At 40.8% G+C, this 15,580-nt stretch overlaps 1 protein-coding gene across 9 annotated transcripts in view; it reads right to left on the bottom strand.

Annotated features, from left to right (window-relative positions):
• PLCB4 (phospholipase C beta 4) overlaps window positions 1-15,580 on the bottom strand; it is a 485,151-nt gene that overhangs the window by 395,675 nt on the left and 73,896 nt on the right. For all 9 annotated transcript variants that reach the window (XM_070800681.1, XM_070800689.1, XM_070800690.1 and 6 more), the window contains exon 2: window positions 1,522-1,633. The gene's annotated coding sequence lies outside the window, so the exon portion shown is untranslated. The remainder of the gene's footprint in view (window positions 1-1,521; window positions 1,634-15,580) is intronic.

Here is a 15,580-nt window from a genome sequence, read left to right as displayed (position 1 = left end):
GCTTTACACTTCTCAGTACCTTCCATAACATGAATGAATAAGAGAGTGATTACTTTCCAAGGTATCTTCTTCAGGTATATCCTTCGTGAAAATAAAAATATTGCATGTATAACACTCAGTTGCAATGGTGGACAAAAGGATCCCACAACTTTAGTTCACACACACATACACATACACACGCACGCGTGCACACACACATGCCTACCCTTGCTCACTGTACTTCTAGTGGCATTACAGCATCATAGCATTATGAAATGAACAATGTCTTCTATGAACATTCACAGAATAATATCCCTTTGGACACATTTTTTAAAGTAGGGCATAATTTCTGTTACTGACTGCAATGCAACTAACCACGGCAAAACTCAGTGACTTAAGACAACAATAATTGATTGTTTCTTACAATTCCCTGGATTGGTTGGGCTCAGCTGAGCAGTTTTATTCAACATGGTGTAGGTGAGGTCACTCCATAGGCAACGTTCAGTTAGAAGGTGGATTGGGGCTGGAACATTCAAGATGGCCTCATCCTTCAGGGTTTCTCGCCACAGAGCCAATCACTTAAGAGTCCAGGGTAAGCTTTTCTACAGCACCAAGGAACATTCCAAGAGGACAAAACCTAATGTCCCAGTGTTCACCAAGCCAGTGTTTGTGTCCTGTAATGTCCTGTTGACCAAAGCGAGCTGTGTGGTCAAGTCTAGAGCCAGTGCGGAGGGGAATGTATGGAGCCTGCGTGATGAGAAGCAGAGCTCACTGGAACCACCAAGGTGTCGGCTGGAATAGGGTTCCCTTGCAGACCATGTCCTTTTGCCCCAACCATCTGAACATCAACAGATTTATTAAAAACCTACGATTGTCAACGTGAAATAATCCATATCAAATTAAAACTGAAGCTACCACACATCTCCATGCCTTCCTTAAGCCAGTTCTTAGTACAGAAATAGAAATAATTCAACCTCATCATTTCATAATTAAAAAGGCATTTCAGAGAAAAATCCTGTTTTTTTTTTTCTCTAAAGGACAGAAATGCCAATGATGAAAGATTCCCTCACTAAAGATTAACACTGTTCTGATAAATCTGAAGATCTCATGATTAAAGTACATTCCCTAGGTGAAAACCAACTGATCCAAATCTACTGGCAATGCCCTTCTTTCCTCTTAGAGGCATGAATCTCCTTTGAAGAACTAGTTATAATCTTAACAAATTGTGCTTTTAGTTTTCATGCACAGAAGACTAAGAAAAATCACACATCAACTGCCATATGTAAAAATTATAATGTTCTTTAAAACTAGCAGAAGGGGACTTCAAGATTGTCAATACATACTCCTACATTATTTTGCTACTCTTGAACACATAGGTTTTGAAATGAATTCACCAGAAGGAAAAGGCATCCCCATCATGATTACCTTCTAGTAGAGAAGTTAAGCACAACCCCCCAAATGAGGGATGCCCAGGAAAATACTGGGTGTCACCTTAAACGGGTTTAGCTTGTGGGTGTGGGCCCTGCTTTCCAAATGACCTACCTTCAGATGTGACCACCGAGGAGGGTATTTTTGGTTCTAATCTCAGAGATGAAGGATTCCCAGACCAGGGTGAGTGAAGCCTGAATAGCGCTCCTCAGTGAATCTGATGAATCTGAAAAAACAGTGAATTTGAAAGATTATTTGTACCATTTGATAGTAAGAGAGGTCAAAAGATGAAAACCTATTTAATAAGAATTACAAATAAAAGTGATTTGCAGGCCATTTACAAATAGTTCTAATCATTTTTTTAGTGAATTTGGTATAAGAACAGCATCCAGAATTGTGCTCAATAAATATTTGTCAAATGAATAAAAGGGAAAATCTAACCAACAGGAAAATCTAGCCTAATGGTTCTCTGTATGTTCTTGATAAAACTGGTGGAAGAGAAGAGCTGTGGGGGAGGCAGGAAGCCAACGACCTGAGGTTTTACATGAATGAAGTTATTCCTGCTATTTAAAAAAAAAAATCTACCATGACTGATCTTTCCCCACATCTTTGTTTTATGAGGAAGAAAACAGAGATCCAGTCATAAAATAACTAAATCAAGATCAGATACACAGAATGGCAGCGTCACAACTAGACCTCAGGTCCAGAAAGAAATACTGGCGTAAACAGTCCATCCCCAGGACTGCAAAGGCACCTGCTCACTAAAATTCACGTGTAACTGCAAAAATAACACAGGCAGTATGGGAAGCCCCTGAAGGTCCAGTGGTAGGACTCCACACTTCACTGCAGGGGCAGGGGTGCAACCCCTGGTCAAGGAGTTAAGACCCTGCACACTACTCAGAGAGACAAACAACCAAACAAAAATATACAGGGAGCACTTCAGTGGTTCCTTGTGGACATGTGCAGACAGGCAAAAAGTCTCAGCCCCTAAGGCACATGACTCCACTTAAGGTCAAGCAAGGCTCTGCTCTGCCTTCTTAATTCAGCTCTCGGACCATAAACAAGCATTCCTCCCAGTCTATTTACTGCCATCATTTCACAGTTTTGTGCTTCTCACTGGTGACCTCACTGCTTAAAACGGCCCCTGAGCGTTGTGCTGACGTGCTGCCTAGCGTCCCTGAGCTTGGGGACGCTGATGCATTAGACGAGCTTCACTCAGGCGTGAGTCGCAGTGCTGTGATCCGTGAGTTCAGGGTCCTGAATCAACAACACATATTAAGTAAGAGGTTTTCTTTAACAATGTTATATTAATATACTGATCAGCTGATCAGTGTGACGGGAGGCGCACGGGACCCTATCCCTGCACGTCCAGTGGTAGCCATGGCTCAGGGGTCACTAAGTGCATGAGACCAGCTGCGTGGCCTACACCCCCACAGCTGCCGTTACTGAGCGCCTTGAGCAACTGCCACGAGCAATGCTGAACCAGACACCGGTGCAGTCAATACCACAGATAGAAGCCCCTCCCGCACCTCCCCAAGCACCTGGGTTCTTCGCATAGCAAATGATAAGAGCTTTACGAATTAAATGGAAATTTTAACATTTTTCACTTATTTGGAAATTGAGTATTATGAAGATTATCACATCATTTGATAGCCAAAGAATCAGCTAAAGAACATCCTAGAAGTCCAAGGATTGGTAACCTGAGTTCCATGGATCACCAATACATGGTCCAAAGGTGCAATCCGAGGTTCCATAAATTTGGATGGGAAAAATTATTACATAATTATTTTCACTAGCCTCTAACTGAAGTATGACATTTCCTCTAATCACAAATATAAGTCACAAACCACATTGGTATTAACAGCACCTGTGAGTTGGTTTTCAATGTAAATTCCAGGTATTTTTACTGCAGATAATGCAAAATGTCATTTGTGCTCATCAATAATTTGAACTTATAGTAGCTATGAATGTGTTAATAAGATGTACATATATTATCATACCCCAAATTTATTTACTATTTTTATATCTTCCTTTCAATGAAACAGTTTCTTTTGTAGTTCTGTGTATTTTATATGAGGCATTTAAAAACTTGAAGGGGTTCCTAGAAGCTTCACCAAACTCCCAAAGGGGTGCCTAAGAACCCCCAAACCACTTCTCTTATCTCATAGATAAAGAAACATGACGTAGAGAAGGAAAATGCCTTTTAAGGTCCCACTATTGGTTAGAAGCAACCCCAGGCCTGAAGCCTCACAATACCCACCGTGGAGCTCTCTGTGCTAGGATGAGCTGCTTAGCTATTCAATCAGAAGCATAAAAACTGGGCCACCTTATCCCCCAACGCACGGCCAATGGATAAGTGAGTCCTAAGGTTAAATAATACCAATATTAAGAAAAGGGGAAGCACGCGTCCTGAGGAGAAAACGGTGAGGGTTTCACAATGCATCCATGAGTCCCTCACGGCCTGTCTGAAACTCAGAGCCCACTTTTGGGGAATCACGGGTGCCTAGTCCCCCACGGTGGGGAGTCACTGTGCTGATGAGCTGGGGTCTCAGGAGGCGCCAGGTGTCCATCTGTATATCGATGCAGGATCTCATCTCCATTCTTCACCTCCATCATCCCACAAGCATCCTCGACGCCAGCCACAATAGACTGCCGTACACCAAGCGTGCTGAGCTCTCTCCTGCGTTCTAACACAGTTCTGCCTAGGATGGCCCCTGCATCCTCTCCCTGGCAAACCCCTTCTCATCCTCTGATACCCAGTTACATGTCATCTTCTATTTTCACTAGGTAATCATGCTTGTCTCAATACTAGACTATGAGCCTTGTGAAGACGGATGGAGGAAGAAAACTGGGAGAGCTAACTGGCAGGTCAAGCATCTATGGTCCACAAATAATCGAGATCAGGGTAACCAGGTGAATACTGGTCACTTAATGTGCACCACACACTGTTCTAAGCAATTTACAGAGATCACCTCATCTGAGCTTCCAAACAGCTGGTAGGTAAAATGATGACCCTAATTTCACAGATGAGGAAACTGAGGCACAGTGAAATTAAATACTCTGCCCAAGGCCACAAAGACAGGAAGGGATAAAGCCAGGACCAAAATAGAGGCACTCTGATCCAGGACCTACAGGTGCCAGAAACTGCCAACTGCACTCAGCCCTTCCTTCAACAGATGCGGAAGTTCCGGGCCACCAAGGTAAGATTAGAATTCAGAGCTCAACTGCTGAGAGAGTGTCTGATTCTAGCTTTGCTTAATTTTTTTGGGGGGGGGTTGGGGGAGATGTAGACCATTTTGAGTTTTTATTGAATTTGTTACAATATTGTCTCTGTTTTATGTTTTTTGTCTTGGGGGAGTGAGGTATGTGGGATCTTAGTTCCTTGACCGGGATCAGCAGGGACCAAACGCGCAACCCCTGCACTGTAAGGCGAAGTCTTAACCACTGCACCACCAAGGGAGTCCCTGTTTAGGTCTTAATTTGGAAGAAGAGAGGTCAGAATAGGTGGGAGGGCTGACAGGCAGAAAGGAAAGAAGATCCATAGATCATTTAGTTGGTTGCTTGATACATCAAATGATTGGTCAACAGATGGATAGAAAGATTAATATAGACAAAAAGAATTGCTCATTCCTAGGTATCTCCAGTGCACAGCTGATAGCAGATAACCAGTTATTGCTCTTTGAGCCATGAAAAAATGTCAAAACATGCTATTAATACTGCCCGAGTGTTCTCTAATTTAATGTAATTTTACAGGATGCTGTTCTGTGCCAGCCCAGAGGCCCACAGTGAAGACAAGAGGCTTAGAGTGGGTGAGCTGCCCTGCCAGGAAACCCTCAGAGAGGAGCTGACTTTATTTTTTCAGTCTCAATTAGTCCTCCTATATTTTGATGGGCATAATGAATATAATGCTCTGTGTTAACACAGAGAAACTAGTTCGCTTTACTCGGGCTTTATGTTAATTTCTTGCTGACATGACCACAACCTGAATTTATCTCACTAAGAAAAAGAAGATTTCTTTCCAAATAGCTGTCACTGTGTCAAGTCATCACAGAAGATGTCAAATTTCTAACATGTAAGATAAGGTAAGTTGCTCCTGACCTAGGGAACTGTGGTGTCGTGTGAAAACATCGCTCATGGGTTTCCTGGGAAAACAAGCCAAACAGAACATATCTGCTGGGAGACTCTTTCAATGACTTTAAGGGGAAACACTTGCAGTGACAATGCCATCTACTTTCTGTAGCTGACTACTTTCTACTTTGAAAGTTATTTGTGTTCTAGAAACTGGCTAGACAACACGTCAATTCAAGTAATTTATCTTTTAAGCTCAAAAAAAGGAGGATTCAAGCAGATGTTCTGAAGTATGCGTGCGTCTTCCTCCCACCAAACCCACACAGATGCTTAAGGATTAATTGTCAATTTGAGGTGGGGGCTAGGTAGCTGCAATCTTCAAAAAGGTGCAGTTTCCCTCTGCAATCCCAAGTATTGGTCTCACTCTCTGTAGTTTTAAGGTAGCTGCCTAAATAAGATTGGCCTATAAATGCTCTAATGCGGTACAACATTAATAAGGCCCAAGTCAAAGCAAGCTCACAGCTCACTAGACGCTGGAATCCCCAACGAAGAAGCAGGGCTCGGAATGACTCACACTCCTGGCTGCACTTTGTCATTTTGAGCAGCAATTCTAGTACCAGAAACTTAATCTGTTTCCAAGCTTGTTGCTAAATACATAATTTTATATTAAAAATACAATACACAGAGAATGTCCAAATGAGCCAAAAACAATAAACTAGATACAACCAAGAAGAGCCCCAGAGGCTAAACATGGGAGCAGAAGCAAGAAACAAGTATCTATATATAGAAAACAACTATCTCAACCGACAAGAAATCTACTTGCATGTAGAACTGTTTTCCTTTCTTTGGATCTACTTCTATGTATGGTAATTAACAGAATATCTTGTTGAGATTGTAAGGAGGCTAACAGAGAGCTTTGGAGATATATTTTATGTTTAACATGTTATAGCAACAAGGTTCAAATGTGGTGTGAACAGGTTTAATTTTCCTCTTGAACATCAGGCCAGATGGGGTAAGAAACTAGCAGCACACAGCTCAGAATCCACCTCAAATCCCCGAATCTCAGCGTCGCCTCCGGCAACAGAGCATCACGAGGTGTACACAGGGTCTCTCCCCAGTGTCCTTTAATTTGGGTTTCCTCTAAGGCACACCCTACATCAAGGATTTTATAAGAATTATTTACTGGGGGGGCTTCTGTGGTGCCTCCGTGATCAAGAATCTGCCTGCAATGCGGGAGATGTGGGTTCGATCCCTGGGTCAGGAAGATCCCCTAGAGAAGAAAATGGCAACCCACTCCAGTACTATTGCCTGGAGAATTACACAGACAGAGGAGCCTGGCATGCTACAGTCCAAAAAGTCGGACATGACTTAGCCACTAACCAATAACAATTTCCTGGGGAAGTAGTCCCAGGAAGCAAGAGTAGGAGAGTGGGGGACTGAGCCAAGGAAGGAGGCCAGTGCAGGACGGAACATCGACAAGTCAGCGAGGCAGACACCTGGGGCCCAACACCACCAGGGAACGCCAGGAGACGATGGGGACACACCTCTGCAGTGTTTCCACCCGAGAGGCAAGGGAGTGAGGGCACATGCATATAGACCCCTACTTCCAGTGGGAGGGTGGGGGGCACTGACTTTACAGCCCATACATGGGCAGAGCACATGGCCAGACAAAGCTCTCACTCAAGTGGGAAGACAGATGCAGGCGCTGCAAGGTGGGCAAAAAAAAAAAAAAAGGTAGCACTAAAGCAGGACTCAAAGAGCTATCTGCTCATCTAGGTTCATAGCACACACTCCCAACAGCCAACCAAATGTCTGTCCATGGATGAACAGACAAATAAGATGCAGTCCACACAAAAAATGGAATAATATTCAGCCTTAAAAAAGAGGGAAATCCTATCAAATGCTTCAGCATGTGAACCTTGAGGATATTATGGTAAGTAAAACAAGCCAGTCACAAACGAACAAATATAATATGATTCCATTTATACGAGGCCCCTAGAGTAGTCCATTTCATAGACAGAAAACAGAACGGTTGTGGCCAGGGGACTGACAGGATGGAGACATTAGAACTTAGTTTAATGGGTACAGTTTTAGTTTCGCAAAACCAAAAAGTTCTGGAGGTGAATGATGGGGATGGTTGCACAACAGTGGGAATATAGTTAATGCCACTGAACTGTACATGTAAAATGGTTAAAGGGTGACTCTGTTACCAGAAATGTTTTTTAAAGGTAAACCTAACGTGTTTACTCTAAGAAGAAGAAGAAGAAAGTCGCTCAGTCGTGTCCGACTCTTTGAGACCCCATGGACTGTAGCCTACCAGGCTCTTCCGTCTATGGGATTTTCCAGGCAAGAATACTGGAATGGGTCGCCACTTCCTTCTCCAGGGGATCTTCCCGACCCAGGGATTGAACCCCGGTCTCCCGCATTGTAGGCAGATGCTTTACTCTAAAAATCCCCTCAAAGACCTACCCTCAAAGATCTTCAAAGAGACCAGATGAAGCAAAAGTTACCTAAGGACAACCATCAACGGAGATTTGGGGAAGGGGATGTCTAGTTAAAAAATGAATTTATTCACTTTTTTTCTAATTATAGAATTAATATATGATCTCTGATGTGCTTCCCTGGTGGCTCAGATGATAAAGAAACTGCCTGCAATGCAGGAGACCTGGAGTTCGATCCCTGGGTTGGGAAGATGCCCTAGAGGAGGGCATGGTAACCCACTCCAGTATTCTTGCCTGGAGAATCCCATGGACAGAGGAGCCTGGAGGGCTACAGTCCATGGGGTCACAGAGAGTCGGACACAACTGAGCGACTAAGCACATGCACACATGATCTCTCAGGAAAACTTAGAAGATACAAGAAAAGAAGAAGAAAATCTAGATCATCTATAATCTCATTGCAGGGGTGACTCTGGGGATGGCAGCATAGAAAAAGAAGTACAGGAAGAACATGTCAGGAGATGGGGCAGCCCCCAGCCACAGCCGCTAGCAGCTGGTGTGGCCAGCAGAGCTGGGCTGCTGGCCCGCTGGACCACACTGTCCCCACAGGCTAACAGCAGACTTGAAGCCAGCGTCTTTAAACACTTTGCTACTCAAGGTGTGAGGAATGGGTCAGAAGCATCAGCATTCCCTGGGAGCTTGTTAGAAATGCAGTCTCAGGCTCCAGCCTGCACTTGCTGAATCAAAAAATGCATTTTAGCATTTGGGTTAAAATACAGGTGACTTTAAGCACAGAGTCTGAGAAGTGCTGCTCCAACACAGCCCTTCTACACCAGCCTACAGTTTCTGAAATGGGTTATTTAGAGCTACTAACCTTCTAGTACCTTGGTGTTAAAATGTCTACTTTGTCTTGTGGAAAATAATCCCCCTGACAAATACCACAATGATATCACTCATATGGAGAATCTGATTTTTTTTTTTTTTCATTGTGATTTTTATTAACTGGAGTTAGATAAATCAAATTGGAGATTTTCCTTAGGACCTTATCTCCACTTTTTTTCTCCCTAGTCTTTTTTTTTTTTTTTTTCTTTAATAGAAAATTATTTAATTAGTATACATGTGTTCCCCATCCTGAACCCTCCTCTCTCCTCCCTCCCCACACCATCCCTCTGGGTCGTCCCAGTGCACCAGCCCCAAGCATCCAGCATCGTGCATTGAACCTGGACTGGCATCTCGTTTCATACATGATGTTTCACATGTTTCAATGCCATTCTCCCAAATCTTCCCACCCTCTCCCTCTCCCACAGAGTCCATAAGACTGTTCTATACATCAGTGTCTCTTTTGCTGTCTCGTATACAGGGTTATCGTTACCATCTTTCTAAATTCCATATATATGCGTTAGTATACTGTATTGGTGTTTTTCCTTCTGGCTTACTTCACTCTGTATAATAGGCTCCAGTTTCATCCACCTCATTAGAACTGATTCAAATGTATTCTTTTTAATGGCTGAGTAATACTCCATTGTGTATATGTACCACTGCTTTCTTATCCATTCATCTGCTGATGGACATCTAGGTTGCTTCCATGTCCTGGCTATTATAAACAGTGCTGCGATGAACATTGGGGTACACGTGTCTCTTTCCCTTCTGGTTTCCTCAGTGTGGATGCCCAGCAGTGGGATTGCTGGATCATAAGGCAGTTCTATGAGCTTATTTACAAGACAGAAACAAACTCATAGATTTTGAAAACAAATTTATGGTTACCATAGGGGAAACATAGGGGAGAGGGGTCAATGCTTGGGATTAACACACACACATCAGATCAGATCAGATCAGTCACTCAGTCGTGTCCGACTCTTTGCGACCCCATGAATTGCAGCACGCCAGGCCTCCCTGTCCATCATCAACTCCCGGAGTTCACTGAGACTCACGTCCATCGAGTCAGTGATGCCATCCAGCCATCTCATCCTCTGTCGTCCCCTTCTCCTCCTGCCCCCAATCCCTCCCAGCATCAGGGTTTTTTCCAATGAATCAACTCTTCTCATGAGGTGGCCAAAGTACTGGAGTTTCAGCTTTAGCATCATTCCTTCCAAAGAAATCCCAGGGCTGATCATAGAAATAGATAACCAAAAGGACCTCCTGTATAGCTCAATCATTCTTAATAACCTGTATGGGAAAAGAATCTGAAAAAGAATGAATATACATGTATATAACTTAATCACTATGCTATACACCTGAAACTAACAAAATATACACCAATAAAATTAATACGCAAAAAAAAGAGAGAGACAGAGAACAGAAATGAATCCCTCTGCCAGCCTTAAGCTGAGGGAACGCAGCACTTGGCACAAAGCAGATGCTGTGCAGGTGAGTGCAGGTACCGTCAGCACGAGTGTCACACAGACGGCCACCTGAGAGAGACCAGCGAGGGCGGCAGTCAGTCAGAATTTTTCATCTGCGGTAACGAATTTTATTTTATTATGCTGGGATTAAAAAACAAAAACAAAAGAACTCTAGTCCCAAGGCGTGTTGAAAAAAATAAAATGATTTTCTCTTAAGACTGAATGCTTCTTTTGTAATGCGTTTCCATATTCTTAGACTTTCTTCAGACCTTAACAAAAAGCAAATGAAATGACATGTTGAAACTTGCTCTGACCCCTCCTGCATTTTCAAAGCTGCTGGTGTGTTGTGCTTAATGTCTTTTTTCTTTGTTTCATACCAACTTTGTAAGCAATAAACAGCACTTTGTTGACTTGTGCAATGATGCAATTACAAGTGCCCTAAGCCTCTCACTTACAATAAGAATCTGATTTCAGAAACAAAAAATTCACCATTAAAGTAGCATGTTATCACAGTACAAAGCTCTTTAAATTGGGAGAATACTATTAATTTTTGCTTAGATCTGAAACTTTGAAAATGAAGAGGGAAGAATGAAAAGGAAAGGAAAACAAATTGAATTATGAAAGAGCTGTGTAATATTTTTAATCACATTGGGCACATAACCAAACTCCTAACAAAAGACTACTCTTTGACCTGATAATTCTGCTATTGGGAATTTATCCTAAGAGTTCTATGAGTGTGCAAAATAGCCTATCTTTAGGGAATAATATTCCTTATAACCTTGCTCACAGAAGCAATTTTTTTTTTAATGCAAGACTTGTTTTATAACATTGGATAACTAGTTACAAAACCTCTTTCATTCATATCAATAGAGTATGCCATTCAGAATAATACTTATTTACAATATGTTTAAAGTGAAAAGGTGAAAGTGTCAGTCGCTCAGTCATGTCCAACTCTGCGACCTCGTGGACTGCAGCCCTCCAGGCTCTTCTGTCCATGGAGTTCTCCAAGGTACTGGGCAGCCACACCCCTCTCCCAGGAATCTTCTCTACTGAGGGTCGAACCAGGGTATCCCTCATCGCCACTCACGGCCCTCATTCTTTACTGTCTGAGCCACTAGGAAGTCCAAGTATGTTTGCTGACATAGTATATATTCCTGCTACATTTTTTAAGTTTAAAAATACAAGTTACCAAAGTGCATGGGTAGTATGACCTTTACTATGACCCTTACACACACATACCCTAGACCCTCTTTATCTCTCTTCCTGTTGTTAATTTATTCAAGTACCCAGCATAACCAGATATATAGTGACCTGTTGGTTCTGGCCTGTCTCCCCCAACCAGAACAAAGTAAATTTCAGGAAAGGAGGGGACTGTTGTCTTCACCTCTGCGTCCACAATGCTTCTTACTGTATCAGGCACAGGGTAGATAAGTAACAAATATGACCTAAGAAACAAATATAAGTTTTTCTATATATTTACAGAGAGAGACACAAGATATTGAAAAGTATTCCCAAAATCATTATCAATGGTTATGGCTGGGTAGTAAAAATACACATACTTCAGTGTTCTTCTTTACATCGATGTATAGTTTCTCACTTTTATATGAAGAACTACTTCAAAAAAAAAGAAAAGTTCATACACTCTTGTGGGCATCTGTGTGAATGTGTGTGTATTTTGACACTTGTTATCTAATAAGAATATCCTTCATTCCCTAAACTGCCAAATTAAACAATAAAAAAAAAATGAAACAGTCTTACCCTCCACTTCAGATGAACCAAATGAAATATGGAACAAGTGGTTCAAAAATTTAAAAAACACAATAAATTGATTTGTACTTCTTACCACACACACTTTCATTAAATCATGTACCAAGCATGTAAAATCAGATAGTATAACCCTTAATCATGTGTTCCTTATTTCATGATAAGAAGTTCTTTAGCTTTATGAATTACATATTGTTTTTTGCACTTATGGTGGAAAATAACCATTTTACAGGTATCACAATAGGTGTCCTATTGTTTTATTGTATAATTTTAAACCTAGCAATTAGTCCAGAAGGCAGCAAAAGTGGATCACAATGTTCTCAATGATCCGAAAGCAGACTTGCCATCAAGAGACACACCTGGTAAATGGATCAAATCAAGAGTATCAGAGGCATTCGGAGAGCATCCCTTGATATAAATTAATGGGACGGCCTTAACACTATAAAGCCTCTATTTGGAAAGGTTTAAGGTAACATATTTTCTGGGCAACCTTCAATCTTTCTATTTTACACTCTTCCAAGTAATAAAAAACTTTATAACTAATATACTTTTAAGAATTCACTGTAAGGTGTATAAAAAATTGTCAATTACAAAGATGATACTTTGTCAACTAATACTGCAAAACAAGTCCATATAAGAAGATGATGCATGTAAGTACAGGTTGCCACATGAAGCAGAAGCTTATAGTAATTCTGTGGCTACTTCTCCCTAGGGAACTGCTGAGGGAGTTTGTGAACTGCTCAGAACACCAGAAACCCCTTTAACTCTCCAGCACTTGAGCCCCCACCTCAGCAAGTGAAAGAAGGGCTAAGAGCGGACTTGACTATTTTCTCATTCACTATCTGTAAAGTGTCAGATGAGTATTCAGTAAAAGAAGCGTTTTCTTGGTTTATTTGCCTTCATTTGTATCACAATGATATTTAACTCTGAAAAAAATAGGCAAATTTTGTAATTTTTTTTTTACTCTACACTAGAGATTGGCAAAGTATAGCCCACGGACCAATCTGGCCAACCATCCATAGCTTTTATAGAGCTATGATTGGTTGTTACGCTTTTAAATGGTTGGTGAAAAAAAATTTTTAAGGATAATATTTTTACATGATAATAATGTGAAATTCAGCTTTTGGCATTCAGGCATACAGTTTTACTAGGACACAGCCACACCCGTACAACTGAGGTACTGTCTTGCAACTCTTCTGTGCTACAACACTGAAGTGAAAGTGAAAGTCGCTCAGTCACGTCCAACTCTTTGCAACCCCATGGACTATAGAGACCACGGAATTCTCCAGGCCAGAAAACAGGAATGGGTAGCCATTCCATTCTCCAGGGGATCTTCCCAACCCAGAAGAGTTGCAATAAAAGTATGGAGCCCACAGTCAAAAATACCTCCTGGCCTTTTTCAGTAAAAGTGTACTGACCTCTATTCTATCTAGATGACAGCAACACATACATAGATTGTAGATTGCTTTTAGATTGCTTTCTGTACACTATTTGAAAGAAATGGGCAATTATATAGAGTAACCTGTACATCATCTGTTTATAATCATCTATCTACCTACCTACCTTTGTGAAAACTTAAGATGAAAACTCTGGAAGGAAACTCACCAAACTGCTAATGGCAATCACCTCTAGGGTAGAATGTGAGACTGAAGAGAGAGAGTGGAATTGAATAAAGTTGTTAGTTTTTACTCACCTCTATTGTTTTATTCCAGAAAGGAGGTACCACTTTTGTGTTAAAAAGGTAAAAGAAAGAAACAAAATTCAAGAGAAACTTTTCACATGACAAATATCAACCTTTCAGAACAGCATACAATTAAACACTTGAAATGTCAAAAAAGAAAAATAGAACATTTTCAAGAGTTTCTTAACAGCATGATCATTTAGAATTTATACACTCAAAGCAAAGGGCAACTTAACTACAAAAAAAGGTGAACGGTAATCTAGTTATGCCATACTAATTTTTAAAACTAGAGTTAACTATTTTTAAAGTGCACAGATTTCAAAAAACAAACATTGTTAAGAAACAAATTACAAACAGGTAATACAGAACATACATTATGAGAGACTAGCTTTATTGAGTCATTTGTAAAGAAAAAGTACATTTAAATATTTCCAATTTCCATCTTTCTCACTCCATACTATGGGCTGAAAGCAATTTATTGCATGCTTAATAAAGAAATACTGATTTACAACTTGATTAAAAACTTTTCCCAAGACATATCATAAGGAACATAAAAATCATATAGCCATATGCTCAAGTGCACTATATTTCCATTGCTTCTTATTTTCAAATGAACACAAAATCTTCCAGTGCATCCAGACAGGGCATGACGCAGTTGTGGCTCATTGAACCACCACATTTATAATCCAATTCCTTCACATTTATAAACACTGGCTTTTAAACTGCAAGCACAACAGCCCCTTTAACTACACTTAGATGCACAATAATTGACAGTTCATTATAACAAGTGGTCTCAAGAGTGAAGTATTACAGCTAATGGTCTGTAAATGCTTTAGTCTCCAAACCTGGGCCAACATTAAAGCAAGCAAAACACTGGGCCTTTCCTTCAATGCATCTGGTTTTTAAATGGCTTTATGATATAACACTACTCAAAATTAATCTTCCTACTTCTAATGCCTGAAATATTACACATTTAAATCAGAGTACTAACCTTATTGATCACATACTGTTTTTTTTTAAAGAAATACACTACAACATAACAATCTGTATATATCCACATCTTGAAGAGGAACAGAAATGATTTTAAAGCAATGGAACAAAAATACCTAAATATCCAGTAACAAAATATTCCTGAGATGTTATATTTCTTTGTGATTTAAAAGTATACAAACATTACAGCAATGTTTAATACAAAATTATGCTCAAAGTGATCACAATACAAAAGTTAAAAGTAAACAGGATAAAATGAGCAATATGATCCCAATTTTATAAAAATATACAATAGACGCTAATGGGATATATAACACTAAGTTATAGTGATTGTTCTTTTGCAGGTAGTAGAACAATCAGTTATCAGTATCAGTCAGTTCAGTCGCTCAGTCATATCCAACTCTTTGCGACCCCATGGACCACAGCACGCCAGGCCTCCCTGTCCATCACCAGCTCCTGGAGCTTGCACAAATTCATGTTCACTGAGTCAGTGATGCCATCAACCATCTCATCCTCTGACACCCCCTTCTCCTCCTGCCTTCAATCTTTCCCACCATCAGGGTCTTTTCCAATGAGTCAGTTCTTTGCATTAGGTGGCCAAAGTATTGGAGTTTCAGCTTCAACATCAGTCCTTCCAATGAACACCCAGGATTGATCTCCTTTAGGACTGACTGGTTGGATCTCCTTGCAGTCCAAGGGACTCTCAAGAGTATTTTCCAACACCACAGATGCTCAACTTTCTTTATAGTCCAACTCTCACATCCATACATGACTACTGGAAAAACCATAGCTTTGACTAGATGGACCTTAGTTGGCAAAGTAATGTCTCTGCTTTTTAACATGTTGTCTAGGTTTGTCATAGCCTTTCTTTCAAGGAGCAAGTGTCTTTT

The sequence above is a fragment of the Bos indicus genome, chromosome 13 (assembly GCF_029378745.1).
Source record: "Bos indicus isolate NIAB-ARS_2022 breed Sahiwal x Tharparkar chromosome 13, NIAB-ARS_B.indTharparkar_mat_pri_1.0, whole genome shotgun sequence".
In the NCBI taxonomy this organism is placed as follows: Eukaryota; Metazoa; Chordata; class Mammalia; order Artiodactyla; family Bovidae; genus Bos; species Bos indicus.
This window is presented reverse-complemented; position numbering and strand designations above follow the sequence as displayed.